The sequence below is a fragment of the Euphorbia lathyris genome, chromosome 4 (genome assembly GCF_963576675.1).
Source record: "Euphorbia lathyris chromosome 4, ddEupLath1.1, whole genome shotgun sequence".
Lineage (NCBI taxonomy): Eukaryota > Viridiplantae > Streptophyta > Magnoliopsida > Malpighiales > Euphorbiaceae > Euphorbia > Euphorbia lathyris.
The window spans coordinates 9,073,178-9,086,616 of record NC_088913.1 but is presented as its reverse complement, the minus strand read 5'-3'; the positions used below and the strand labels follow the sequence as shown (position 1 = coordinate 9,086,616).

The 13,439-nt window shown below is 41.9% G+C and overlaps 1 long non-coding RNA gene across 2 annotated transcripts; it reads right to left on the bottom strand.

Annotated features, from left to right (window-relative positions):
- Window positions 1-4,017: 4,017 nt before the first annotated feature.
- LOC136225822 (uncharacterized) lies at window positions 4,018-7,074 on the bottom strand. Of its 2 annotated transcripts, none has more exons than XR_010687331.1 (4): window positions 6,706-7,074; window positions 6,266-6,619; window positions 5,387-6,040; window positions 4,018-4,420 (listed from the first exon to the last, which is right to left on the bottom strand). It is a non-coding gene; the product is annotated as an uncharacterized lncRNA (long non-coding RNA). The 2 variants fall into 2 exon arrangements; XR_010687332.1 differs by having other exon boundaries at window positions 4,018-5,386; window positions 5,878-6,040; window positions 6,706-7,073.
- Window positions 7,075-13,439: the final 6,365 nt, after the last annotated feature.

Sequence of the window (13,439 nt, the reverse complement as noted above, 5' to 3'; positions counted from 1 at the left end):
GGTAGCCGGTAATGGATTTACGAGTGACAGGGCAAGTAGCCCAGTCGGAGTCCGAGAAGGCCTGTAGAGTGAGATCTGTGCATGCAGGGAAGAAGAGACCCTAACCAATCATCCCTTTAAGGTAACGCAGGACCCTGTGAACTTTATGCATGTCATCCGTAGTGGGTTCGGTAAGGGATTGGGAAAGATGATTTACTATGTAGGAAATATCAGGGCGAGTATGTGTGAGGTAGAGTAGTTTTCCGATTATCTGCCGGTATAAAGTGATATTGTTAATAGGGGTGGGGGGTACGGTGGGTTTTTGGTGAGGTAAGGCTGGGGAAGAGGCAGGTTTGCTGTCTAGAAAGTGTGTGTCTTGAAGTAGTTCTAAGACGTACTTCCTTTGTGACATGTGCAGGCCTTCTTTGGTTCGGGAGAACTCAAAACCCAAGAACAAATGCAGAGCACAAAGAGCTTTGATACTAAAGGAGCTGTCGAGGTGCTGTTTAGCAAGGGAGATGGTCAAGAAATCGTCTCCGGCAAGGATGACATCATCTACATAGATGAGCAGGACGGTGGTGTGGGAGTCTCGGATGAGAACAAAGAGGGAAGGGTCTGCCGCGGATGGGAAAAACCCCATTTGTTGAACTGTACTGGTGAGCTTGGCGTTCCATTGACGGCCAGCCTGTCGAAGTCCATAGAGAGATTTTCGGAGCTTGGAAACAAGCGGAGGAGTGGACTTGGGGAGCCCCGGAGGCAGAGACATGTAGACATCTTCATGAAGGTCACCGTGCAGGTAAGCATTATTGATGTCGAGTTGGTGGATATGCCAATTTTTGGCAATGGCTAGAGTTAACAAGATTCTGATAGTGGTGAACTTTGCAACAGGTGCAAAGGTGGCGGTGAAGTCGACCCCTTCCTGCTGTGCATATCCCTTTGCAATGAGCCGAGCTTTGAAACGAGCAATGCTACCGTCAGCCTTATGCTTGAGCTTGTACACCCATCGGCACCCAATAGGTCGTTTGCCTGTAGGTAAGGGGACTAAGTCCCATGTGTGGTTTGCTTCGAGGGCTAATAGCTCGGTATTCATGGCTTGTGTCCAATTGGGGTCTGACTGGGCTTCTTTATATGATGCAGGTTCTCGGTGACAGGCTACGTTGATGAGGAAGGCTTGTTTTGTGGGTGAAAAGTTGGAGTAGGAAAGGTGTTTAGACAGGGAGTGAGGCGAGTTGGTGAGGCAGGGCAAAGTGGATCCTGCTGCTAAGGCTAAATGATAGTCTTGGAGGTAAGTAGGTATCCTTTTGGTTCTGATGGGTCTTCCTGGTGTTGATGTGGTTGTGGGTATTGGGTCTTCATTATCACTGTCAGTGCCAGCCTGTGTTGCATCCACATTTTGCATGTCATGTTGTATGTCTGGTATGCTATCTTGTGTTGCAATTGTCTGTGTGTTGAGTTGAGGGTCTTCATCATCGTCAATAAGTGATGAATGCAAAATATCTAGATTATCTTCAGTGCAGAATGCGTTTGCCTGTATTACTTGATAGGATTGAAACATTTGTCTTTGTCTGAAAAGGGAAAATGTTGTTCAAAGAAAGTAACATTCCTGGAAAAGAAAACCACGTTAGTAGTTAAGTTCAAAAGTTTGTATCCTTTGATGCCATGTGAATACCCTAAGAAAACGCATTTCACAGCCCTGTCTGTGAATTTTGTTTTATTTCTGTCAAGGGTGGTAGCATAAGCTAAGCACCCGAAAACTTTGAGGTTGTCAAGGATGCTAGCCTCCCCGTAGAGGCGTTCATAGGGCGTTTGTTTTTGTACTGGTGTTGAGGGAAGCCTGTTTATTAAGTACACTGCATGACTGTCTGCTTCAGGCCAGTAGAGTCTAGGCATTGAGCTTTGAAACATGATGGCACGAGTGGTGTTCATGATATCTAAGTGCTTGCGTTCGACTCTACCATTTTGCTGTGGTGTCTCCGGGCACGAGGTCTGGTGTATGATCCTATTGGTTGCATAGAATTGTCTCATGAGAAATTCTGGGCCGTTGTCTGAGCGTATAATCTTAACTTGCTTATTGAATTGTCTGTTGACGTAGCTGCAAAAATGTTGTAATGTGGTGCTTGTGTCAGCCTTGGTATCCATTAATGAAATCCAAGTATACCTGCTATAGTCATCAAGGATAGTTAGGAAATAGTGTTTATTTGAGTATGATTCCCTAACCGGTCCCCAAATGTCAACATGAATGAGATCAAAAACACCGTTAGCTATGCTATTACTTAGTGGAAAAGACGCCTTTTTCTGTTTAGCTCGTTGACAAATGTCACAAGGTGCATTTTTGATTGAATGGAAATCATTACAGGATAGATGTAGGCCCTTTAAACGCTCATAAGAGGGGTGCCCAAAACGCAAATGCCATACATTGGCTTTAACAGAAAAAACAGAGTGTTCATCAACTATGCTAGGGATAGGATGTTCTAAGTAATAGAGGCCATCATGCTCCTTAGCCCAGCCAATCCTCTTCCATTTTTGAATATCCTGTATCATACATGTGGACCCAGTTATAAGCATACACATTTGACTAGTGGCAAGCAATTTACTAGTGGATATCAAGTTGTAGTCGAAATTAGGGACGCACAGTGCGTGATGTAAAACAAGCTCAGGACTCAACACTACGGTGCCCACGTATTCAGCCTTAACTCTGTCTCCATTAGGTAGGTTCACCCAACAATTGTCAATCTTGGAGTGTGTCATATAGAACTTAACATTGCATACTATGTGGCCTGTGGCTCCGGTGTCTATTATCCAGTAAGGGCGTGTAAACTTACTAGGTAAAGTGTTGAGAGTCATACTAGAGTGCTCTGCCTTGGCAAAGGTATTGACACTGCTGCTGGTGGCTGTGGACTTGCCTGAGCCGTTTGGTGGTAATAATGCCATCAATGTCTGATAGTGGTCTTTGGTCAAGGAGAAGGATTCTAAGCTGGTCTGTCTGTTATCTTCGTCGCCCGAGTCACCATGCTCTCTATGTTGGTTGGTTGTTGAGTTTGCCTTAGGCTGTGTGATTCTGGAATTACTTCCTTTGCTTCGGTTGCCATAACTTGGGGGGTACCCATGTTTTTTGAAACAAATATCTTCAGTATGACCTGTATTGCCGCAGAAAGTACACAGTGATGAATTTTTGTTGTTATTTTTGCGATTTCCATACCTTGCATTGTTGCGATTGTTGTTTTGTCTGCCTTGAGTATTTGTGAATCCCGCGAATGGAGTACTCTCACTTCCCTCTTCGTGTTTCACAGGCGCAAGGCCTATCTGTCGTTCGTGTTGGATGGACAAAGCATAGACTTTGTTGAGCGAAGGGAGTGGCTCCATGAGGAGGATTTGAGAACAGACAGTGGAGTATGATTCGTTCAGTCCTTGCAGGAAAGTGATCACCTGGTCTGCATCTTGTTGGTCACGCAAGATTTTGAATGCACCGCAGCTGCAAACGGCACGACAGGTACATTGAGGCATAGGCCGCAAGTTGAGAAGTTCATCATAGAGTATTTTTAGATTTGTGTAGTTGTCCGTAACGTTGCCGTTTCCTTGTTTCAGGCTGTGGATCTCACGCCGGAGTTCCAGGATTCGCAATGAATCCGCTTGAGCGAAGCGTTCCTTAAAATCTGCCCAGATCTGATCCGCCTTGTCCAACCACATGATGCTACGGGCTATGGAGGGAGAGATGGCATGGTGTATCCAAGATATGACCATATTGTTGCATCTCTCCCACTGATTGTACATGGTGTCGTCTAAAGCAGGGGCCTTGATGGTTCCATCAACGAAGGCGGACTTGTTCTTCGACATGAGTGCTACCTTGACGGCCCGTGACCATTGGTGGTAGTTAGGGCCAGTGAGAACTTGCGAGACAAGGGAGAGGGCAGGAGTCTCATTTGGGGGCAAGTGATAAGGGCTACTAGAGGTGATGATGGGGGCAGCCATTAAAGCTTACTTGAAGCAGAATTTCAGAGTTGTTCTGATACCATATGAATATTCAATAAGAATATTGAATGAGGTAAAGTCTCAATAACTTTGATTTCTCATTAAAGGAATACATAGGTACTAATTACATATTTAATCTATTGCTAGGTGTGCTCAACAAGTAAAAAGTACTACAAGGACAAAGACAAATGTTTCAATCCTAGCCGTTGATCAATAAGCCTTTTGATGGATGGCTGTGATTGATTCGGGCTTAGGTTCACATGAGGTGTGGTGCATTCTATTAGCATGGGCTGCTTCTAGAATACTCTTGTGGGAAAAGGTCTGAAATACCCTTGGAATACCAAAGGGTTACGTAAAGACTTAAAGCCTTCTTTAATTATTTGTACTTGATAGGATTCTTTCTTTTGGACTCTTCAGTTTCTTCTTCTTCTTGCTTTCGTCTTCTTCATTTGCAAAATCTGTAGATTTTGCCCTGTATTAAAAGCCACACAATAGAATTATGGACATTTAATTATTCACCTCATTGATGAATAAGGACCACATATTCAAAACTAGTCAAGTATGATCAAGAAAAGGTTTTTCAACAAGTCAAATATCTATATTTGGAATAATATGTATATATGGTTTAGCAATTAGTCATTGTCAATGACCAAAATTAATTGAAGTCAGACTAAGAAAGCAACTCCACAATATAAAGAGCAAAGCTGCTGAACCCAGCTTGAAATATGAAGAAACACAAATACAATTGACATATTGAAAACTATCTATGTGTTTCTGTATGCCATAGTTCTGTTGAAACTAGAAAATTGAAAAAGCAATGGCAGAGTCAAAACTGAGTTGTTTACAGAGCAATATAAGGGAGGCACGAGGCCGGGGTTCATATGTGCACCAATCACATTCATTACGTGAAGGAAATGAACTAAATTCACGGTCAGTCATAATATCAATATGACAAGTTCTCCCATGAAGTGTCTCCATTAAGAACTTGTATGGAATGCCTCAAGTGTACACATGATTTTAGTACAATACATTCGTCATCCTAAAATATAACACGAACATCTAATCTTTATTTTAGAGAAAGCAGGAAAATCTACTTCTGATATGAACAACTAAATTTCACAACCATACTCTTCTTACATCCAAGTGTTCTAGGCATCAAGGAAACCTGAAGAGTTCAGTTGTATGTACGTGTGTGTTATACTCTGTGCATGTGCAACTAGCACTAAAACTGTATGGAAATTGATCCAAATTTACTGAACATTGTTGCGTAAATATAGAAATTGAAGCCACTGAAACTTAATGCATGTTTGGGAAGACCCACAGACCAAGAAACAAGGCAATATACCCCTCCAACCAGGAGATGTACAACAGAAACAAAACTAAAGAAAGAGCAGACTAGCAATTATTGAGTATGTTGAAGATGACATTTAAGAAGTACCTGTACAGGAAACACAAACCAATCAGTTATTCCTTAAATCAAATACAAGGTAGAGGTTAATGGATTTTTAGCATCTGCTAGGGTGGTAGATTAGCCTCAAAATTGGATCTGCAAACAAAATGATAATATTTGCCTGCAACTCAAATGTATAGAAGAAGAAATATGTAACCAGTGCAGGAAATCTCTAGCCAAAGATTTTAGAAGGCTCTACATGTCTGCACCCGCAAATTCAAATTATAACACATATATAGCACTGATATCACATCTTTAAAAACAACGCTTAAAGGGTGAAAATTCAGCTTCAATTTCAAGTCTGAGGAGGTTAATTAATAAGTCACTTTAAGTAATAGTCCATCGTAAGTAAGTTCACGAGACTAATGAAGTATCTACGGAGGCTAATCGGATAATCTGAATAAGATATGATACCATGTATTAAGCCTAAAACATTTAAAAAAACAAAAAAAAGATTACATCCAATCTGATTAGCATACCATCATGTTTCTTCATCAAACCTCTTGCAAAGAGCAAGCAAATAATCAAGAATCCAATTTCAGCTGCACCTCCTAATATAATAGAAAAGGAAAAACAAATTTAAATGTTTTAATTCCATATTTTTAATTCCAACTTCAGCTGCACCTGTATTCTGCCCTGTCCCTACATCACACCAAATTTAATTCCATATTAATTGCACATTACTTAAACACAAACAATAGAAAAATGATTACTTTTTTTATATTCAATTTGGCCAATCAATCTCTATTGACAGAAAGAAAGTGACCAACAGATTTAATTCAATTTCCCAATAAAACTTGCCAGTCATCAAACAAATCAACAAAAGTTTATCTATGGAAAAGGAAAAACAACTCCTTCAAGATTTACCTGAAGAAGAAGATGAATGAGAAGATGATGAGGATGATGATCTTCTAGGGACCCCATTTGGATAATAATTGTAACGAATAAAGCACTTATGCAGATAGATTTGGCCAGAAATAGAGTTACCAGATTCAACCTGAGCTCTTTGCACAGCACTTTTAACACATTCACCACAATCTGAATCCCCAACATCACCTTCACACTGCCCCAAAACATACACAGCTTGATAGCTAGTAGTATAAAATCCATGCCCACTAACGACACCGTTTTACAACACAGAGAAAGCAGTATCCCTCCTCTCCTCAAACCCACTTCCTGCTATATTGGTAGCTCCACAAGTGTTGAACAACATTTCCATACCTGAAACTTGAGTAAACCCAGCATCATCAGCCATTATTTTTCCATTTTTTTTCTTTTAAATTCAGAAAAGAATATGCAAGTCTTACCCTTCGGCATCAGCAGCCGCAGCCTTAACAATCGGAAAGTCAAGAGAACTCCGTCACCGAATCGGTTGACTCAAGCCAGCGATTCTCAAGAGATTACCGGAGAAAAGAACCGGCGAAACATAAATTGGAAGTTCCGACAACGATAAGGAAGCCAATCGCATGATTTGAGCGGCAAGAAGTGATCGAGGTTTGAGTGAAACTTGAAAGCTCATGGACGAAAGCTTCAAAGAGAGAGATGGGAGAAAAAAAGGCGGCCAGACTTCCGAAAGCCATGGACGAGAGCTTGAAAGCTCTTGCTTGATTCATGATGTGGAAGGATGAGGAGGAAGAGAAGAGTCTCGAATGAAACAGGAGGCTGGGGGCTGCCAAATGATCCCTAACCTAATTAAGAATATATGATAGGCTTTTTATTCTTTTAATCCCCCTTATTTTGTTTATTCAGGTTTAATCCCTGCTAACCCCTTCCCGTTTTATGATTTAGTCTCCGATTGATTTATATACTTAGGAATCTGAACTTGTTTACCTTGTCTCCTGTCAATTAGACGCCTCAATGTTTTAATCATGTACCTAATTATTTGAATTAAGCTTAATTAGGTCGTTCCAAATAGTAGTTCGTATTAGTTGTGTCGCGCTTTTAAAAAGGAGCGACACAAAGACAACATACTCCTTGTGTCGCTTTTATAAAAGCCTGTCACAAAGATAACACACTTCTTGTGTCGCTTTGGTAAAGGCGCGTCACAAGCTTGTTCTTGTGTCACACTGTAAGACACGCGATACAAGAAGTAACTCGTTTGTGACACACGCTCTTCAAGCATGACATAAGTGATGACACAGAATACTTAGTTGTGTCGCGTTTATAGAACGCGCGACACTAATTACTCTGTTGTGTCGCTTTATCTTCAAGCGCGACACAAGAGGTGCGACACAAGTGAGTATTAAAAGAGAACACAAAAAGAAAGAAAAGAAAAGAAAGGGACATGTGGTCCTTTACCGTCAAATTCCACTACTCAGTGAAATCGATTTCAAGATCTTCTAGCTTGAAAGAAGACGACCAGTGTGAAGGCTTACAAGCACTGTGGAGATGAGCTCCATTCTTCCGGCATCAAACATCAGCCTTCTTTTCCATTTGTTAATTCGGCGATTGAACTTGCCCACAGACGCTTTGTCAAGAAGCAGCAATCCAAGTCCAACAGACGGAACAACGTCGATGATTTTTGAAGACAGAATCTGGAAATACAACATCATCAGTATTAAAAAAAAAAGAACATGATAACAGAGAGTTCAATGTTGTAAACTTAGAATGAGGGGAGATGACCCTCTTCGAGAAGAACTTTGTTGCAAAACATGTTATCAAATATAAACTCTCAGTACAGATGATTCTTCAGGACAGATTTCCCTCAAACTTTTTCTCTGCCTCCTTTTTCTTTTTCATCACATCATTCAACGAAGTCCCTGATTCAGACCCGCCATCTCTGCTGTAGCTGAAAATTTGAGGTTTCAGCAACGGCCATCATCCTCATTCGGCTCCAGTTCGATCAAACGGTTTACAACTTCAATTGCTTCTACAAGTTTTCAGGATTTGATCCTTACCTCCATGAGGGTTCTTAAAGCTGTAAAAGGGGCAGCAATCGGTGCGGCAATTGCAGACTTAATTTGGAGATGGAAGAAGAATAAAAGCAGCAGCAGTGAGAGCGAGGCAAGTGGATCAAACTTCATGTTGAAGCTCTCAAGGTAAGGTAGGTAAACAAAACTCAATTCTCTACTGCATCGCTTTCTCTTCAATGAGTTGCTATTGAAAATATTTAATTATTTTCAAGTTGGTTTTTTATGCGGTATATAGAGTTTGTGTTTATTAAGGTTTCTTTTGCATTATGGTTTCCTAGTCCATTTAAAACTTTAAATTTTTGTTCTGCTGCAATTTTATCCTTTTATTATTTTCTTCATTTATTTTTAATCTTAGGTTTAGATCTATTTAAATTGAAAGACTTCTATTCTATTGCATTAATAGCTTAACTTTTTACTTTTCGTTTTTATCAGTTTTCTTTTTAAAGTTTTATTTCAATTAAATTTCTTAATTTTATCATGTTTTATTTTACTTTATGTTATTTTAAACATTTTAAATTTTATGGAGTTTAAAAGATTATTTTTGTTAGGGACCAAGCATAAATTTTCGTTTCTCAAATCCATGCTTGTGGGGAGCAACTGTTTGCACCATAAATAATTTTTGGCTTTGAATTATTTTTAATATATTAATTGGCTACGCTTAAGTATATTTTTCCAAAGTTGACATCAGGGAAACTTGAAGTAAACTTAGGGGAACCAATAGCCAATTAATATTTTAACGTGTATTTTTGAGCCAATTGAAAAGCAGGAAAAATAGAAAGCGTGAAAATCAATTTCATCGTGGAACTCAAAGTGGAGCGGTTACTCAATGTGGTGGAGAACGTGGATTAGTGGGAAGAAGTAGGAAGTTACCTCCCAGCTTCATCAAAAGGGCATTGTTTCATCATAGTTGCCACAGATTACTTTTCCAAATGGGTGGAAGAAGCACCAATGAAACAAGTCGGCCAAACACAAGTGATCGATTCATCAAAGAGAACTTGATTCATAGATTCGGAATCCCAGAATCCATCACCACGGATCAGGGGACCATGTTCACAGGCGAAGATATGAACGAGTTCGTATAAGAGTATGGAATTAAGTTGATTCATTCCACCCCATTTTATGCACAAGCGAATGGTCAAGACGAAGCATCCAACAAAATTCTAATTCAAATGGAAAAGATGTTAGAGGACAATCCTAGAGAATGGCACAAAGTTCTCTCAGAAACACTGTGGGCCATGCGAACGTCTAAAACACGAGCGACCGGAGTGAGTCCATTTTTTCTAACATTTGGTCATGATGCAGTAATACCATTAGAAGTCATCGTGCCTTCACTGCGAGTAATGCGTCAGAATGACTTGGAGCCAGACAATTATATACAAGCCATGACCATGGAACTAGAAGATTTGGACTACGAAAGGCAGAAAGCGCTCGATTGCATGATGATCCAAAAGAAGAAAGTGGAAGACGTGTACAATAAGAAAGTAAAAAAGAAAAACTTCAGAGAAGGCGAGCTAGTGTGGAAGCTAATCCTACCAATCGGGACGAAGGACCGTGAGCTTGGAAAGTGGTCGCCCAACTGGGAAGGACCATTTCAAATCCACAAGGTGCTCCCCGGGAACGCGTATTGGTTGAAGAGTTTGGGCGGAGAACCACACAGAAGATACATCAATGGCAAATACTTGAAGAAATATTTCCAAAGTATGTGGGACATAATTAATGTAGCAGCCAGCCTGCAAGACGTAGAAGAGGCTCAACTACGCGCGGCGCACACCACAGACGCCACGCGTAAAATACATCAATAAGGCGTTTTAGGTTCAGGAGCACCAACACGCAGGATGTGTTTGACAACACGCGGGACGTACATTCTCACACGCAGGGCGCTCCCCCTATACGCAGGACGTGCACTAGACGTACATATAAGATATGCTACAGGAGCACGAACACGCGGGGCGTGCATTCTCATACGCGGGGCGTACCTCCCTACGCAAAGCTTAACACAAGAGATGCCACGCGTAAAATACATCAATAAGGCGTTTTAGGTTCAGGAGCACCAACACGCAGGGCGTGTTTGACAATACGCGGGGCATAAACCAGACGTGTGTAAAAGACAGCTCCAGGAGCACGAACACGCGGGGCGTGCCCCAAAGACGCAGGGCGTGTACCGGACGTGCATGGAAGATGTACTCTAGGAGCGAGAATACGCGGGGCATAAAATCAAAGACGCCACTCGTATTCATCATCAAAAAGACGCTTCAGGGTCAGAAGCACAAATACGCGGGGCGTAACCAGGTACACGCAGGGCGTATGCGCTCTTTTTCTGGGCGTTTGCAATTTTGCTGGACATTTATATAGTGTCTTTGCAAGTGCTATAAATGTTCATCAATAAAAGAATAAATGTGCCATGGCCAAAAATAGATGACTTAACAATTGCTCAAACGGCAATCAACTCACAAAGCAATGTCCATTTGTGCTAGACAAATAAATAAATGAAAGAATGAGCGTACAAACTCAAAGCGAAGATGAAAAGTACAGGCAACCCGTGAACGTACCTCACGGAAACAAACAAAAATCAGGCTTCGGGTATTTTGCCCAAGACTCACAAAGTTTGGAGGCAGCCTCTCTGTGTTGCTCGCTCTGTCGGTGCCATGCCAACATCTCATCATAATGATTGGCCAATCGATCTTTCTCACGGCCCAACTCTTCCTCCATCCGCGGGAAACAAGCCCTAAACCCGGAGCTAGCTCTAACCATATCTTCCTTAAACGCTCGAGCTTCAGCCACCTCCTTCTCCAATACCGCAAGCCGCTCCTCTACAGCTGCAATTTTGGCTAATCGTTGCCTATCCGCTTCTTCAGCATCAACCAGAGCATTAAACTTCTTGTTGTAGGCCTCTAACTCTGCCATATTCGATCTAACTCGAGCTGCGAGACCTGCTGCCACGTTTTTCTTAGTAACATAGGACTGATAGCAAAATAATACGTGGTTCTTGGCGGATGTCAACGGCTCAGTCTTGAAGGGATGAACACACACACCCATCATAAGGTCAAAATCAATCATAGCTCTTTCAACACGGGTCGGAGTCCAAGAGTCGAGAGGAGAGGCGACAAGCTTACTGAGATTGGCACGAGCATCACTCAAAGAATCATCAATAGGCAAGGATGAGTCAGCCACGGCGTTAGGCGGTACTTTCAAAAACGAAAAATCCAAACCAGCAAAAGGATTATCAGCCTTAAGACCGACAGGAACTAATGGAGGACGCACTAGAGCTGATTCCTGCCATATTTACAAATGACATTTCAATCAAACAATATGACTCAAGCATCCCAAACATAGTTCATAAAGTAACGGAGTCACAAATCATACAAACCTGAGACAATGGTGCGGCAATCAATCGGTTTAAAGAAGAGGCAGAAGGAAGATGTGTTCGTGCTGGAAGTTGCAATGGAGTCATGTCCACCTCAGCCGAGCTATCATCAAGAGATAGAGTTCTAATCAAAGAAGTCACGTTCCAACGTGCCCCTAGTTGATCCAGCGCTCCATCCTCAAAACCTAAGTATAAGGCTTCGTCAGAATCAATTCTCTCTCCTGGTCTCACAGAAGGGCCTGCCGTAGTAGGTACCTACCCTCCCCCATCCAACATGATTGCTTTGCCTTTGCCTGTTTCGTTTATCTCAAGAGCATTCGGGACCAGAAGAGTCAGATTGTTATCCTTTCCCGAGCTACCGCTCGAATCTAAAAAAAAAAAAAAAAAAAAACAAAATGAATAAAATGTATATGTATATAAAATGTACATACAAGACAAAATAAAAAGAGCTTACAAACAGGTGGAATACACTGCTGAAAAACGGTGTCCCACCAAGCATCAAACGAAGGTCGATCCGACCCAAGCAGAAGTGGTCCCTGATCATATCCCGCATCCAGAACCGCAGCAGCTATATCTTCGTCACTAGCTCCATACCACTGAGAAGACGTAGGAAATGGGAGTGGCCCTGGAATAGCTTGGAAAAATCCTAATTGACGTGCCCAAAGACAAGGTGCATACAAAGTCAGACCAGGATTTGATGATCTCGAGGTTCTAGTTCGGTTCACCCCGTGGTGTAACCGACGTGTTGCACACACCGTCATCCACCATTCAGTACCTTCATGGGGGGCAGCAGACAAGTAAGAAAGCGCCCAGGATGGTAGACATGAATTACTCTTATTCCAAAAGGGAAACAACTCATTGTGAGGGGATGGTACTAAAGTACGAAGAAATCTCACAACCACACCAACGGCCAAACTCGAAGAGCTGTAGCAAAGGTCTACACCAAGATGATCTGAAACCCCCACTGATGAAACAGTAGCCAAATGAGGGAAGTAGATAAAAACCCACAGTTGTAACAACCACAAGCCACCCCGAGGTTTTACAAATGGTCTGCCCTCAACCGTAAGAGCTAGACGGTGGAAGGTTGAAGCTAACAACATGGTGCCAAGAGCTAAACGACGGCCTGAAGCCAAAGCCTTAGCAATAATCAATATTTCAGCGGTAGGCCTAAGACGCAACGGCTCAAAAATGTAATTGCTAAGCATCATCCATAGGAAATGCACATGATCCTCATCATCCAACTCCGCCTTATCCAATTTCTTCTTAATTATTTTGGCATACGTCCCAGCCTCTTTAGATAAGATGGCTTGCACTCCAGGGAATGCGTGTGTATATACACAACTTGGGACTTCCTCTCCAATAATGGGCAACCCCGTCAAAGCAACCACATCACGTAAAGTGATAGACATAGGACCCAGCGGGAGAATCAATGAGTTGCATGTCGGTGACCAATAATTCAAAACTCCTTCAAGCACATTCACACAAGGAGTAATTTCATGACGCGTCAAACGAACGAAATCCCTGATGCCAACCTGGTCCCAAACACTAGCATACCTCAATCCTAAACAATCTACAAGGTCATTCCACCCAGTGTAACAACGAGGGAATACCAGACCTTTCTTATTCGCAGGGAATTGATAAGTTTCCCTATGAAGGGCTAATTCGGTAGCACTACTCATGGGATAAGGGGGCAAAGGCGAGTTATTCATAGCAACAGGGCTAATTGTAAAGACACTGTCCTGAAATCGAAAGTACAGACACAATC